Source organism: Ochotona princeps, chromosome 29 (genome assembly GCF_030435755.1).
Source record: "Ochotona princeps isolate mOchPri1 chromosome 29, mOchPri1.hap1, whole genome shotgun sequence".
NCBI classification, from domain to species: Eukaryota; Metazoa; Chordata; class Mammalia; order Lagomorpha; family Ochotonidae; genus Ochotona; species Ochotona princeps.
In genome coordinates this window covers 14,676,775-14,690,830 of record NC_080860.1, presented here as the reverse complement: position 1 = coordinate 14,690,830, position 14,056 = coordinate 14,676,775, and the positions used below count along the sequence as shown (strand labels likewise).

At 49.3% G+C, this 14,056-nt stretch overlaps 1 long non-coding RNA gene across 1 annotated transcript in view; it reads right to left on the bottom strand.

Moving 5' to 3' along the window:
- Positions 1 to 14,056, bottom strand: part of LOC131478220 (uncharacterized) — a 53,303-nt gene that overhangs the window by 20,797 nt on the left and 18,450 nt on the right. The gene's annotated exons all lie outside the window — the stretch shown is intronic.

Here is a 14,056-nt window from a genome sequence, read left to right as displayed (position 1 = left end):
AGCTGCTCCACTTCCCATCCAGCTCCCTGCTTGTGGCCTGGGAGAGCAGCAGAGCCCAGCCCAAGTGCTTGGGACTCTGTACCCATGTGTGAGATCTGAAAGAAGCTCCTGGCTCCTAGCTTCAGATCAGCTCAGCTCTGGCCATGGTAGCCATTTGGGGAATGAACCAGTGGATACAAGATCCTTCATTCTCTTTCTCTGTAAATCTGCCTTTCCAATACAAATAAATCTTTAAAGTCTAATTCAGGGCCTTTTCTCTCTTTTTTAAAAGATTTATTTATTTTTACTGGAAAGGCAGAAGATATATATAGAGAGAAGGAGAGACAGAGGAAGATGTTCTGTCCACTGATTCACTCCCCACGTGGCCACAACGGCTGGAGCGGAGCTGATCCGAAGCCAGGAGCCCGGAGCCCTTCCGGGTCTCCCACACAGGTGCAGGGTCCCAAGGCTCTGGGCCATCCTCGACTGTTTTCCCAGGCCACAAGCAGGGAGCTGGATGGGAAGCGGGGCCTCCAGGATTAGAACTGGCGCCCGTATGGGATCCCATTGCGTGCAAGGTGAGGACCTTAACCACTAGGCTACTGTGCCGGGCCCCTTTTCCTTTCCTTCTTCAGGCTGGGCTGGGCCAGGTATGAGCCAGGAGCCAGGAGCCAGCAACTTAATCTGAGTTTCCCACAGGGTGGCAACAATCTCAGTACCTGAGCCACCACCTGCTGCCTCTCAGCTGTGCGCTGCATGAACTGGGAACAGGTCTGGGGCAAACCCAGTCATCCAGGACGGAAAGCATGCATCCCAGGAGTATCTGGGCTGCTAAGCGGAATACTCGCCCCTCCCAGCCCTCGTGTGCAAGCTGCACTGAGCCTCACAAGAACGGGCCTGACTTGGAAACAGCCTTGCAGCTGCAGTCAACATGAGATCTCTGGGCCGGGCAGGCCCTGGATGACATCTGGACAGACACACAGAGGGAGGAGAACGGGAGGCCACTCAGGGCAAATGCCACAGGAGGATGGAGGACACACACACACCACCACCACCTCCTATGGTATTTACACTCAGGATTACCAAACCCCAGGACAGGCCCAGGCGACTCCCCTGTGGGTTTCAGAGGACTACAGTGCCCCCAGAACCAGGAGTCAGCATACTTTTTGGTGCTTAAATCTCTGGGTGTGTGGTACCTGCTACAGGGGGCCTGGGAATGATACCCCAATTCAACAGTGACTCCCCACTCCTGCTCTCCGCCTCTTTGGATCTGCCCACTCTGGACAGTGCATGTACGAGGGCACACGCAGCACCTGTCCACTGTCTGGCCTATTTCACTCAAGTCCTCCAGGTTCACCGTGTGGAAGCACGCCCAGAGTTCCACCTGCCACTGTGTGTGCAGGTCCCGTTTCTGTTCAGCCTCTGCTCACCTGCTCATGGACACCTGGTCATCTCCCCCTTCAGCTACCGTGGGCACTCAGCCCTGCACTCCAGTACGTACCTGCCTGCTTGCCTGCCTGCTTCCAGGACCCTTGAAATTGCACCTGAAGGGTAATTTATGGAGCCCATAAATTAAGAATTGTGCTTTGGTGTCACATGTAAGCAATCCCTGCTTACCCAGAACTTTCTCTGGTGTTTTCTTTCTAGGGATTTTACAGTTTGGGCTCCAAAGATTCGAGATCTACTAACGATGCTTCTAGGGAAAGGTCTCGGCTCCTTCTCCTTTTCTCCATTCTTCCTCATACATTCAATCGCACCACCTCCCTGTGTTGAAAGGACTGGACTTTTTCTAAGGCTTGTACCTGCTTTTTCAAATAACCTGTATGCTCCTGGCTCACAAGGAGTGTCCATGGTCACCATCCTGTCGGAAATCAGAGAACAGCCACGAAACAACAGCTCCCAAGATGCCAGGAAACAAAGACCAGGAACTCTGAGAGTCAGACGAGGTGCACTCCCCGACTGCTCCAGCGTACTGCCTCGACAGGACTTCATAGAAAACGTGTGGGGCCCAGGATGCCTCGAGATGAGCGGAGAACAGGGTGACCCGCTTCAACACAGAATCCCAGAGAGGAGGGCTTTACAGAGCACTGCCCTGGGTGTTCCTGTGCACCTGTGAGCACAGGCTAGCGCGGAAGCTACCGGAAGCCCAGGCAGGGGTCATCAAGAAGCAGTCCACGTCAACAGGTTCAGCAGATCCCCGAGGGCCTGTCCCCACGGGACAGCCAGACCACATCTGGTAAGTCAGCACTGGACAGGACACCTCAGGGTGGGCAGCAAGTAACCCGAGGCTGACCAGTGCTCTGATGTGAACGAACAAATCTGGAAAGGCAAGCAGAGAAGGGAGCAAACGGTTTCCAGGGATTTCCCTGCATCCCGGAGCAAGCTCAAAGCTATGTGAAGAAAAATTAAAACCATGCAATCGCCTCAACTGAAAAATTTACTGTGCCCAATCACTCAACAAAAACATGATCACGCGAGCAAAGAAACGTTACGTCATGACACCTAATGCCAGCCAGCCCTTCTTGCCTTGGGGACAGTTATCTGGTCTTCAACCTAGAGGTCAGGTCAGCTACAGCATTCCTTAGGGTATCCGCACTGTGTTGGGGCACTGCCTTCTGCTTCTGGGGTGCCAAGAGTCACAGAAGTGCCAGATTTTGTCACATTAGTTTTCTGTAACAAAAGGTGACCGGGCTTTACCCTTTCATCCCCGCCAAACACTAACTTATGCACACTGATATTTACTAACTGCTTATTTGATATGCAGGTCACAAATGCTTAACTCATTTAAAGTATGGGAACACTTCATGTGGGCCAGCACTGTGGCACAGCACACTAGACTTATATCGGCTGTGACAACATCCCTATTGACACCAGTTCCAGTCTTGGCTGCTGCACTTCCTATCAGCTCCCTGCTTGTGGCCTGAGAAAGCAGTCAAGGACAGCCCAAAGCCTTGGGACCTGCACCCACATGGGAGACCTGGAAGGGACTCCAGGCTCCTGGCTTCAGATGGGCTTGGCTCTGGCTGTTGCAACCACTTGGGGAGCGAACCAGTGGGCTGAAGATCTTTTGTAAATCTCTTTCCAATCAAAAAAAAAATCTTAAAAAAAATAATATGAAGGTACTTCAACAAGTTTGTGGAAAGTGTGATTAAATGATAGGTTTATTTTGGTGCAAGAGAAACTTGAGACCTGCGTACAAGGGATCTTGAAAGGCTCGCGAAGATGTGTCCTACAAAACCTGCATGGATTTCAGAAGCCCTCACATCAAAATAAATTTTGTCCTATTTAAAACACAAGGAAAGAGAGGACAAGATTTAGAGACAGACACACAGACAGGCGTCTCTTGCATCTGTTACCTCCAACTCGGGCCTCTCACTGGGCGTCCAGGATGCAGCCAAGTACCTGAGCCCTAAGGCCATCCCCCCCAGCTAGGCACGCGGCAGGCTTCGGGCTCAGCACACAGAGCTGGTGCTGGAACCGGGGGATCTCCGTAGCGATGAGACTGCTGGCACCCCTGGCTTCTGAGGGTCCCAGTGACCCCCATTCTCACCATTCCTCCAGCAGCTCCCGTGGCTGGCCGGCCGGCCTTGGTGCTCCCCTGGTGGCTAATGCTGTCAAGCCGGCTCCCATGTGCTGTGACTTGCTTTCATCTTCCTTGCACAAATGACAGCATCACCTGCATTGAGTGATGGGTTCCCGAGCTGCAGGAGTACTTCATGTATGCTAGATGCTGACACCCTAAAATACATCATCCATCAATACTTTCTCCGATCTAGGCTTTTCACTTCTTTGAGGGTCTTTCCTTTTTTCTTTTTTCTTTTTTTTTTTTTTTTACTTGAAAGAGTGAGAGACAGAGAGGGAGACAGACACGGAAAGATTTTCCATGTGGTGGATCACTCCCCAAATGGCCACAATGGTGGGAGCTGAAGCCAGGAGCTCTCCTACGTGGGTGCAGGGGACAAGGGAAATGGACCAGCCTCTATTGCTTTCCCAGGCCACAAGCAGGGAGTTGGATGGGAAGTGGAGTGGACAAGACTCGAAACAGTGGCCACATGGAATGCTGGTGCCACTGGCTAGGGAATGGCCTGCTAAGCTACTGTGCCAGCCCCGATGGTATCTTTTAAAACACAAACACTTTTAATTACATGAAGCCCTTCTGAGTATTTACAACTTTATATTTTGTCTTTTGAGAGTGTAATTTTTTTTAAGATTTTTATTGGAAAGGCAGATCAGATTTATGGAGAGCAGAAGAGACAGAAAGATTGTCCATCCATTGGTTTATCCCCCAAATGGCCACAACAGCCAGAGCTGAGCTGATCTGAAGCCAGGAGCCTGCAGCTTCTTCTGGTCTCCCATGATACCTCAAGGTTTTGGGCCATCCTCTACTGCTTTCCCAGGCCATAAGCAGGGAGCTGAAAGGGAAATGAACAGCCAGTACATGAATGGGCACCCATAGGGGGTTCCTGGGGGCTGCGAGGTGAGGATTTAGCCGTTGAACCATTGTACCGGGCCCCAGAGTATAATTCTCAGAGGACTGCACGGTGTTCCCATGACGGATGCTGAAGTCCTAACCGCTAGTATCTGGCAGGTAAGGTCACACCTCGTTCGGAAACAGGGACTCTGTAGACCAAAGAGCAGGTCCTCTGGACAGGGCTTCCGGGTCACTCATTAACTTCATGTATAGAGGAAACGTGCAGCCAAAGCCCCAAGCAGACCATGAGAGAGGGGAGGGTGATGGACCAGACGCAGAGGCACGCCAGGAGAAGGCAGAGGGGGGCACAGCGCTCCTGCACAGCCCTCCCGTACACCCCTTCACCGTGGCCCTCAGCCTCCCGCAGTAGGAGCCAGTGGACTCCTACTGGTTCAGGCAACCATCTCGTGGTACACAAATTACCATCGCGAGGCCTGTACTGCTCGTGCCAGACTGATTCTGAAGGATTTTATTCTTTCTGATGCTATGGTAAAAGGAATCATGCTATTTTCTTTTTTCTTCTTGGTTTGTTCATTCCAGGTGTACACATTTTCCAGGTTGGTTTTGTTGTACAGAGAGTTAAATTGTCGCCTGCAATGCTAGGATCTCCTGTGAGCACCAGATCCAGTCCCAGCTGCTCCACTACTGATCCAGCTTCCGCTAATGTGCAGTGAAAGATGGTCCAGGCTCTTGGCTCTGACCTGGCCCAATCCTGGCTGCAGCCATGTGGGGAGTGAAGCAACAGACACAACACCCCTTCTCTCTGTGTGTGTTCATCTTCTAACTCTGCCTTCAAAATAAATAACTTTTAAAAAATGTATTAACAGGGCCCAGTGTGGTAGCCTAACAGCTAAAAGTTCTTGCCTTGCATGCACCAGGAGCCCATATGGGCGGCAATTCTAACCCAGCTCCCTGCTGAGGCCTGGGAAAGCAGTCGAGGATGGCCCAAAGCCTTGTGACCCTGCACCCGTAGGGGAGACCCGTAACAAGCCCTGGGCTCCTGGCTTCGGATGGGTGCAGCTCCAGTCACTGTGGCCACTTGGGGAGTGAATCATCAGACAGAAGATCTTCCTGTCTCTCTGTAAATCTGACTTTCCAATAAAAATAAATCTTTTTAAAAACATTTAACAGATTATAAGTTTGATCTTGAATCCTGAAATGCTGCTGACCTTTAGTATTTCTAATGGCTTATTTCCTGGGATATCTAACATGTCATCTGAAAACAGAGGTAGTTTTTAGCACTCCTTGTTCAATTCTGATAGCTTCCCTGTTTCGTAACTCCAACACACAATGAACAGAAGCGGACACTTCAGTTTTGTTCCTGATCTTTTGGGAACAAAAAGTCCAGTCTTGAACAAATACTATACTACCTACAGATTCTGTAAAATTTTACTATTTAATAGGTTGAAGAATTAATCCTATGTTTCTAGTGTGTTGATTTTTTTTTTTAATTTTTACAAGGTTTATTTATTTGAAAGTTATAAAGAGCAATTTTCCATCTGCTGCTTCACTTCAAGATGACGGCCACACTCAGCAGCCTGGACCTCCCAGTCTCACACAGGGGTGCAAGGGCCGGTGTGCTTGGGGAGGGAGCCGGCCAGAAGCAGAGCAGCCAGGAACACAGCATGGAGTCTACATGGTGGCTTACCAGCAGCCTGCCCCAACCCCTCTTCGCTGCCACGCGCACTGTCTGGACAAAGAGCAGCATCTCACATTCACCTGGAAATGGGTCTTTTTTATAAAAAGGTGGATGGCTAAGTGACATGGCAAAACCCTCAAAGGTGAACGGTAGCATCTGGGTGGTTCTGCCTATGAGTGTAGGCAGTGCAATTCTTCCAACCTGTCCACACGTGAAATCTTCCTGGTAAGACGGTGGGGAAAAGGCACATTTCCCTGTCGTATATCGGCACCTTCTTGTCTTTGAAACTCCCTCACTCCCATCCCGAATCTTTCCTGCTCCCGGTATCCCAGCTTCACGGTACGTCCTCGTTAGTACCTCACTTAAACTTTTACAGATCCTCTCTTCTAGGCAAGCCTTAAAATAAACACACTAGGGCCCGGCAGCGTGGCCTAGCGGCTAAAGTCCTCGCCTTGAAAGCCCCATATGGGCGCCGGTCCTAATCCCGGAAGCTCCACTTCCCATCCAGCTCCCTGCTTGTGGCCTGGGAAAGCAGTTGAGGACGGCCCAAAGCTTTGGGACCCTGCATCCGCGTGGGAGACCTGGAAGAGGTTCCTGGTCCCGGCATCGGATTGGCGTGTACTGGCCCATTGCGGCTCACTTAGGGAGTGAAACATCGGATGGAAGATCTTCCTCTCTGTCTCTCCTCCTCTCTGTATATCCGGCTTTCCAATAATAATAAAATCTTAAAAAAAAAAATAAACACACTAGACTAACAAAAATCTTATCCCAACAAAATTAACTTAAAAAATTAACTTAAACTTCCAAATCCACATGTTGCTATTTGTTGCCAGAATTGCATTAAGCATAAATGTTATTCTAGGAAAGCTGGAGGACAATGTCATCTGAGGGTCTCTCTCCACTGATTCAAATGCTTTTCATTTCCTTTCCTAATATTTCACAATTGTCTCCAGATAGGTCCCTGTATACATCTCTTGCTCAATCTTATAGTTCCTGGGTGTACCTAATTTTGCTGGAATTGCACACGGGGTCTTCCCCTCCATCATATTTTCTAAATGGCTGAGTTCTGAGAAGCAGAGGAACTACCAACTAAAAACAAAATTGTTGGTCTGTGTCTGGCTGTGTTTGTTTTCCAACTTCTTTTGGATTTCCAAACACTCATAAAATATTTGTGTATTTATCATCTGATGCAATGTGACCCTTACCAGTGCTATGACAAGGGACATTCAGACTTGCTGAGTTGAATTAAAATGCTGCATTACAACATCACGCCAACACAGAGGAGTGTTTATGGAGGGCAAAATTTACAGAGAAACTCTGCCTCAAGAGAACTTGGGACAGACTAGCAGGAGCAGTAGAAATGTCACTGAGAGTCCCTTCTGATGGTCACTGTGGTGTTGTCATAGATTGGACACCACAGGCTGGCGCTGCACTGTGTGATGTTACTTTGAGTATTCTGAGTCTTCAAAGATAAAAAAAAAAAAAATTCTATTATTCCAGGTGACAGTGTTTTTATTTTCCTTTTTTAAGAAAAACAATTCCTGTTGTTAATGTAGTAACACTTTCCTTTCCTGGGAACCTCCTGCTCCAGTTTCTGCCTAGTCAGGGTCTGGGTTTTTCTTGCTGTTCTCAGTGCCCGTCAATGACATTAACCACCCCTTCATGACATCAACTACACCGCTACGACATGGATCGCTGCTACCTCTGGCTGTCCGTGCGCTTCAGCGTTATGTAGTCAAATGTATCAATGTTAGACCAAGTGAGAGAAAGAGCTGATAGGGGCAAGACATTTTTTGGATGGAACTCCAAGAGCACAGGCTGCAAAAGCAAAAACAAATAGGATTACACCCAACTAAAGAGCTGCTGCTTGCAAAGGAAGCAACAGAGACACAAGCTATGGGGGTAAGTATCTGAAGGCCACACACCTGATAAGGGCGTACTATAAATACTACGTTAGGAATTCAAGTAACTCAATTGTGAGAAAACCACCCAATGGAAAGAAGGCACCTGAACAGACACTTCTGAAAAGATGACATACAAAAGACCAAACGCTCTACATCCTTCATCATCACAGAACACGCCAATACCTTAACAGGATGTTTCTATACACCTGTTAGAACGGCAACTATCAACAAGAAGGCGTGCAGAAAGGGAGTGCGCACTAGTGCTGCCACCAGGGTCCCTCAAAGTTAATATGTACAACTGTCTGGAGACAAACTGACACGAGATGCTTAAAGCTTACATCAACATATAATCTGAAAAACATTCTGGTTATGTAGCCTCATAGACGGGTCACAGGAGTAACGACCTAGAAAGCCAATTAAAAAAAATCAAAACACAAGAAATAAGAGATGTTACGAAGGTCACTGTTGAGACACACACAGTGCTCATGTGTACCTGCATCCACGTTAGAAACCACACCACGTTCCCCTTGGTGTGATCTCACATCACCAGTGATCAACACTGAGTCATTTCTCCCTTTCTTTCCTTCTCACTGTATTTATCCACATGTATAAACACATACTCCTGGGCCCAGTGTGGTGGCCAAGCAGCTGAAGCCCTTGCCTCGCACACCCTGGGATCCCATTTGGGCACCTGTTCTAATCCTGGTGGCCCCACTTCCCATCCAGCTCCCAGCTTGTGGCCTGGGAAAGCAGTCGAGGACGGCCCAAAGCCTTGGGACCCTGCACCCATGTAGGAGAGCTGGAGGAAGTTCCTGGCTCCTGGCTTTGGACTGGCTCAGCTCCAGCAGACGCAGAGCCACTGGGGAGTGAATCAACTGATGAAAGACCTTTCTCTCCGTCTCTCTTCCTCCGGCTATCTGACTTTGCAATAAAAATAAATCTTTAAAAAAATAAATACATACTCCTATATAAAAATAGCTAAGTATTTACAGATAAATACACGTAAATATATAAACACTTGAGTGAGGCGGTGGTGAGCTTGCCTCCCTTCCAAGGGCCCACAATGGCCTGGGCTGCGACAAAGCAGCGGCCAGGACCCAGCCAGTCAACCCAGGCTCCATCCAGACTGCCTCCCTCCACTTGCTGTGTTGAACCAAGGCACTCTGGTATTGTGATGATTACTGACTGACTACTTCCTAACATCTCTGGAGAATATTCTGGAATCTGTCCTCTGCCACTCCTGAGAAGCAAACTGCAAGAAGAGACCAGCAAAGGAACCAGGAAATTCCTTGTTACGAATGGCCGAGAAGGGACCAGAGTCACTGTGCTGCTCCTACTCCCCTTCACTCAACATCCCCTCTAGCACCGAGACTGGCTCTAATTGATTATGCTGAGATTCCATGCAAGTGAAAACACAAAATGCAATTACATTTTATTGCAAGAAATTTGGAAAACATATTTTTTTAACAAAGTTAGCTATTCAAAAGTGTTACCTTAGGCTGTCTCTTAATAGCTCCTTCTCACAAGTGTGAAATTTAATGAAGGCAACAGCATTTACAAGCAAGACCAAAATGGTATCTTAATTACTAGCTGCAGTTTCTTAGGCAACAAGAGATTAAATGAAAAGAGAAATTAGTTTTACAAATGGCATCATACATCTTTATGTTACACCCCCTCCATCAAGTCCCAGATGGTTATGGATCTTGAACTTCCTAACATGGCAGGCAATCTTCTTATCCCTGGGCACACCCAAATCCATCATGACTCTAAATTATGTATTATTTTTGAGTCACTTATAAGGGTTGGAGTTGTTTATCATAATGGTCTAGCACTTCCGGACCATTTCTTGACTGGGATCTGTGTAGGTCCTAAATTCGAGGTATTCTCCAAGTACCCATGCTGCAAGCCTGCAGGGCACCGCCTGCACAGTGTGGAGAGTGCCCTGCCTGGGTACAAAGGTGTCAGGAAGGGCTCCTGGTCCAGGGGTTACTGATACTAAGTCCACCAGCCAGAGCCTGGAGCCACATTACTGCTGCCTGCTACGGAGAGCAATCCACGTCCCCTGAGGCCCACATGGGAGGGACATCTATAAACTTCAAGAGGTAGGAACAGCCCAGAGACGCTGCTAATCACAGCTGAGTAGCTCCTAAAGAAGTGACAGTCCCACCTCTGATCATGACACACTCCAGGCGAAGCACAGTGAAAACCCAAAGAACGACTAGCCACTGCCCCGGGAGGGCAGCCCAGGACAAGGCTCTTGGCACACGGGGTGGGAGCTATGGGGTAATAGCTTAAGCTCTCTCCTGCAGTGCCTCTAGTTCATGTTGCTGCTGCTGCTCCACTTCCCTCCCCGTTTTTTAAAGACTAATTTTATTTTATCGGGAAGGTAGATGTACAGGAGAGAAAGATCTTCCCCCCCTGGTTCACTCCAGAGCTGAGCAGATCTGGCTAATGGAAGATCTTTCCGAATCTCCTTATTTCTATAAATCTGCCTTGCCAGTTAAAAAAACAAAACAGAACAACAAAAAAACCTTAAAATGTAAATACAAACTAAAAACTACACTGCATTAAAAAGACAAAAACCAAAACTAAAGAGAGAAATCTCGAAAATAGTGGGAGAAGAAAAAAAACCACTATATACAGAAGCATGGAGATTAAAACATCTTCTGACTCCCATTAGAAACAGAAATCAAGGCCCGGTGCAGTAGCCTAATGGCCAAATCCTCACACTGCATGTGCCGGCATCCCATACAGGTACCTGTTGGTACCCTGGCTGTTTCACTTCCCATCCAGCTCCCTGCTTGTGGCCTGGGAAAGCAGTTCAAAATGGTCCAAAGCCTCAGGATCCTACACCCCCACGGGAGACCTGGAAGAGTGCCCTGGCTCCTGGCTCCTGATCAGCTCAGTTCTGGCCACTGTGGCCAGTAGGCAGAAGATCTTTCTGTCTCTCCTCTCCATATAATCTGACTTTCCAATAAAAGTAAATATGAAAAAGACAAAACAAAACAAGCCAGACCTTGCAGCAGGAGGAACCTAGGGGTGGGTGTTCGACCACGGGGCTCGGATAAAGAGAGCCCTCAGCAGCATGGCGGCTGCGGAAGGTACCCGAGCAAAGTCGGACCCAACGCTTGGGACTCTGGCCATGACCACTGTCACCAAGCGGTGCGCAGTCCCTGAGCTTTTGGGAGGCTTGAGAGATTTCTGCCCCCATGGTGAGTACGCCATGAGGGAATCTCACAAACAGGATTAGGTATCTGGCCCCGCCCTGCCGCCACCCACTTGTGGCAAGGAGAACCTAGGAGGTGGGTGTTCAACCACAGGGCTCAGGTAAAAGGAGCCCTCAGCAGCATGGCAGCTGCAGAGGGTACCCGAGCCAGGTTGGACTCAAGTGGCCTGCTGGCCGCCAGGTGCAAGCTCTAGGGTTTATGGGTATGCAATTGCTGCCTAGAGACATCCATGGATAAGGCCAATTGTGAGTGTAAGTGAGGGATGAATCCTGTGTGACTCCCAGCAACAGGGTCACTGAACTTGCTGGCAAGTTTGAGGACTGAGACCTGGTGGTTTGGAAGGGAGAGTCTGTAAGATCTGTTTGGGTCAGACTGATTCACCAGCCCACATGAGAGTCCTGAGATGGGATGTTAGTACACAACATTGCTGACTGCCACATGCCACCCCACAGAACAGAGTGTGGGTTGAGTCAGGTTCAGCCACAACATATACCAGTACACAGTACGGCTGGGATTGGGTGCCTGCTGGGCTGGGCTAGGCTGTAACCCTCACCAGCATCAGCTGGAATTGGGGGTGGGCTGGACCAGCCCAGGTTACAGCACCCACTGGCAAAAACTGAGGCAAGGGGGGCCATGCCAAACTGGGTCACAGCACCCAACCAGCCAATGTGAGAACCAGTGGGGAGGGGGCAAAGCTGGTAGGGGGAATGTGGAGGGTTCCTCTGCAGGATCACCACTCCCATTGGAGAACATGAGTTGGGATGGGCAGATCAGACCAGGCAGGGCTACAACACCTGTGAGCCTCAAGTGAGCTAGATCAGGGAAAAGTCAGGCTGGGTTGACTGTTCCTACTGGTGCAAGCATAAATCAGAGTGAGTGAGGGTTGGTTGGGCTTTGCCGCAGCATCAGCTGGCAGACGCTGGCACACGCTGGCACTAAGGGCTAATTCTGTCAAGTTAAACTGCAGAACCACCTAGAAAGTACATGATCTGGGAGTGGGCCCAGGAGGGAAATAGTGGACATCTCTCTCTGGGGTTATCACTCACACTGGAGAGCATGAAAACCAGCCCTGGGGCAGCGGTAGGTGGATAGAAGGGCACCCACCAGCATGTGCGTGGGCTGGATAGTGGGGCTGGTTGGGTTAAACTAGGCTTCAATGCCTATCAACATGTATGAGAGCTGAATGGGATGTGGGACAGACTGGACAAGTCTGCTGTACATACTGGCAAACATGGGAACCAGGACGGGGGCGGGTCTGATGGGGATTATTGAGGGTTGTTCCAACTAGGCTGCAGCTCCCACTAGTTTGTGAGAGGGCCGAGTGTGTGCTGGGCAGAATCAGGCTGGAACTCCATTGGTTCACGTGGAAGACGGGGCTGGAACTAGAACTGACCCAGTAATTGCAACCACCAGAATATGCAAAAAGCTGACTGGGGTGACAGGCTGTGCCGGACCCTGTACTGGCATGCACACACAGGAATCAGGTCTGGGATCACCTCAGACGAAGTTTCTTTGGGGATCCCCCAACTGAACTGATCACAGAACCCCAACCAGGAAAAGAAGTGCAGGTTCCGTGGTCTGACCTTGGAGTGCAAGTGTCAAAGCTGAGCCTCCTTAGAGGCTCAGATGGAGCAGTGGACAGCATATCCAGGTGCACATGCAAGATATGGCAGTCCATCGGAATCTGCAGAGGACACCTGGTACCACAACAGGGGACAGAGGACAGAACAAATTGATCAACTACCCCGGCCATGTGTTGGCAGTGAAAATCTGGGCAATCGAAGACTCCAAAGTGGACTACGTCAGCCAGTGGATTCTGGAGAGATTTTCTCGTGCTCGGAATGCTGAGACTAGCAGCAATTCAGAACTGTTGAACTACCGAAACCACCTGATCAGTGCCCTCGGAGCATGCCCCACATCAGTGACCTGGGATGGGTGAGAGGTTGGGTGGGGCTTCTCCCTTTATCTCCCCCCCTTACCCCAGATACACACACACACACACAAATAATAATGCGGAAACAACAGTCTTACCCACTGTCCTGTAGCCCTTGACTCTTCGTGCCCTAATCAATTATGTAAAGAACATCAAATAAAATAATTAAAAAAAAAAACCCAGAAACCAGACAACACAATGACACCACTAAAGTTACAACAATAAAAATAATTAATCCAAAATTTGGCATCCAATACAAAATACCCCTCATAAACCTGGATCAAAGTAGTCATTGCAGATCAAAGAAAATGAAGAGTGTTGCTTGTCAGGAGCCTTACGTTACCAGAAATGCTAAAGGGGCAGCTGTTTTGTGTGGCACCAAAGCTACTCCCTGGAATGCCCAACAGGCATTCCCAGCTAAAAATTCCAATTCCAGCTTCCTGCTAATGCTCACTTCGGGAAGCAGAAAGTGGTGACTCCGGTCAGGAACTTGAGTCTCAGCCAGCCAAGAGGGAGCCAGACAGCCTGCTGCAGGCTGAGCTGCCACGGGCACGCAGGGAGCAGACGGCAGGCCTCTCCTCCTCTGTTCCTGTGCGTCTCATCCCTCCCCTCTTCCCAGGATCACACCAGACAGGTGATGCTGAGACCTGCGCTCTCTCTCTGCAGACAGACGGAAGGCAGAAACATTTCCCTCACTCCCAACCCACTCCATTCTCGAACATGCCCCACATATACCCGTGATCTTCTCACCTTTCCTATAAGAAAAAGTAATTTAAAAATAAATACCAAAGGATGGTCTCTAGAAGGCCATGGTTAGATTGCAATGTGGCAGGCAGGCAGGCAGGCAGGCAGGCAGGGTCCCTGGTGGAAAAGCAAAGGCGGTGTAAAAGGTGCTGGCTGCGG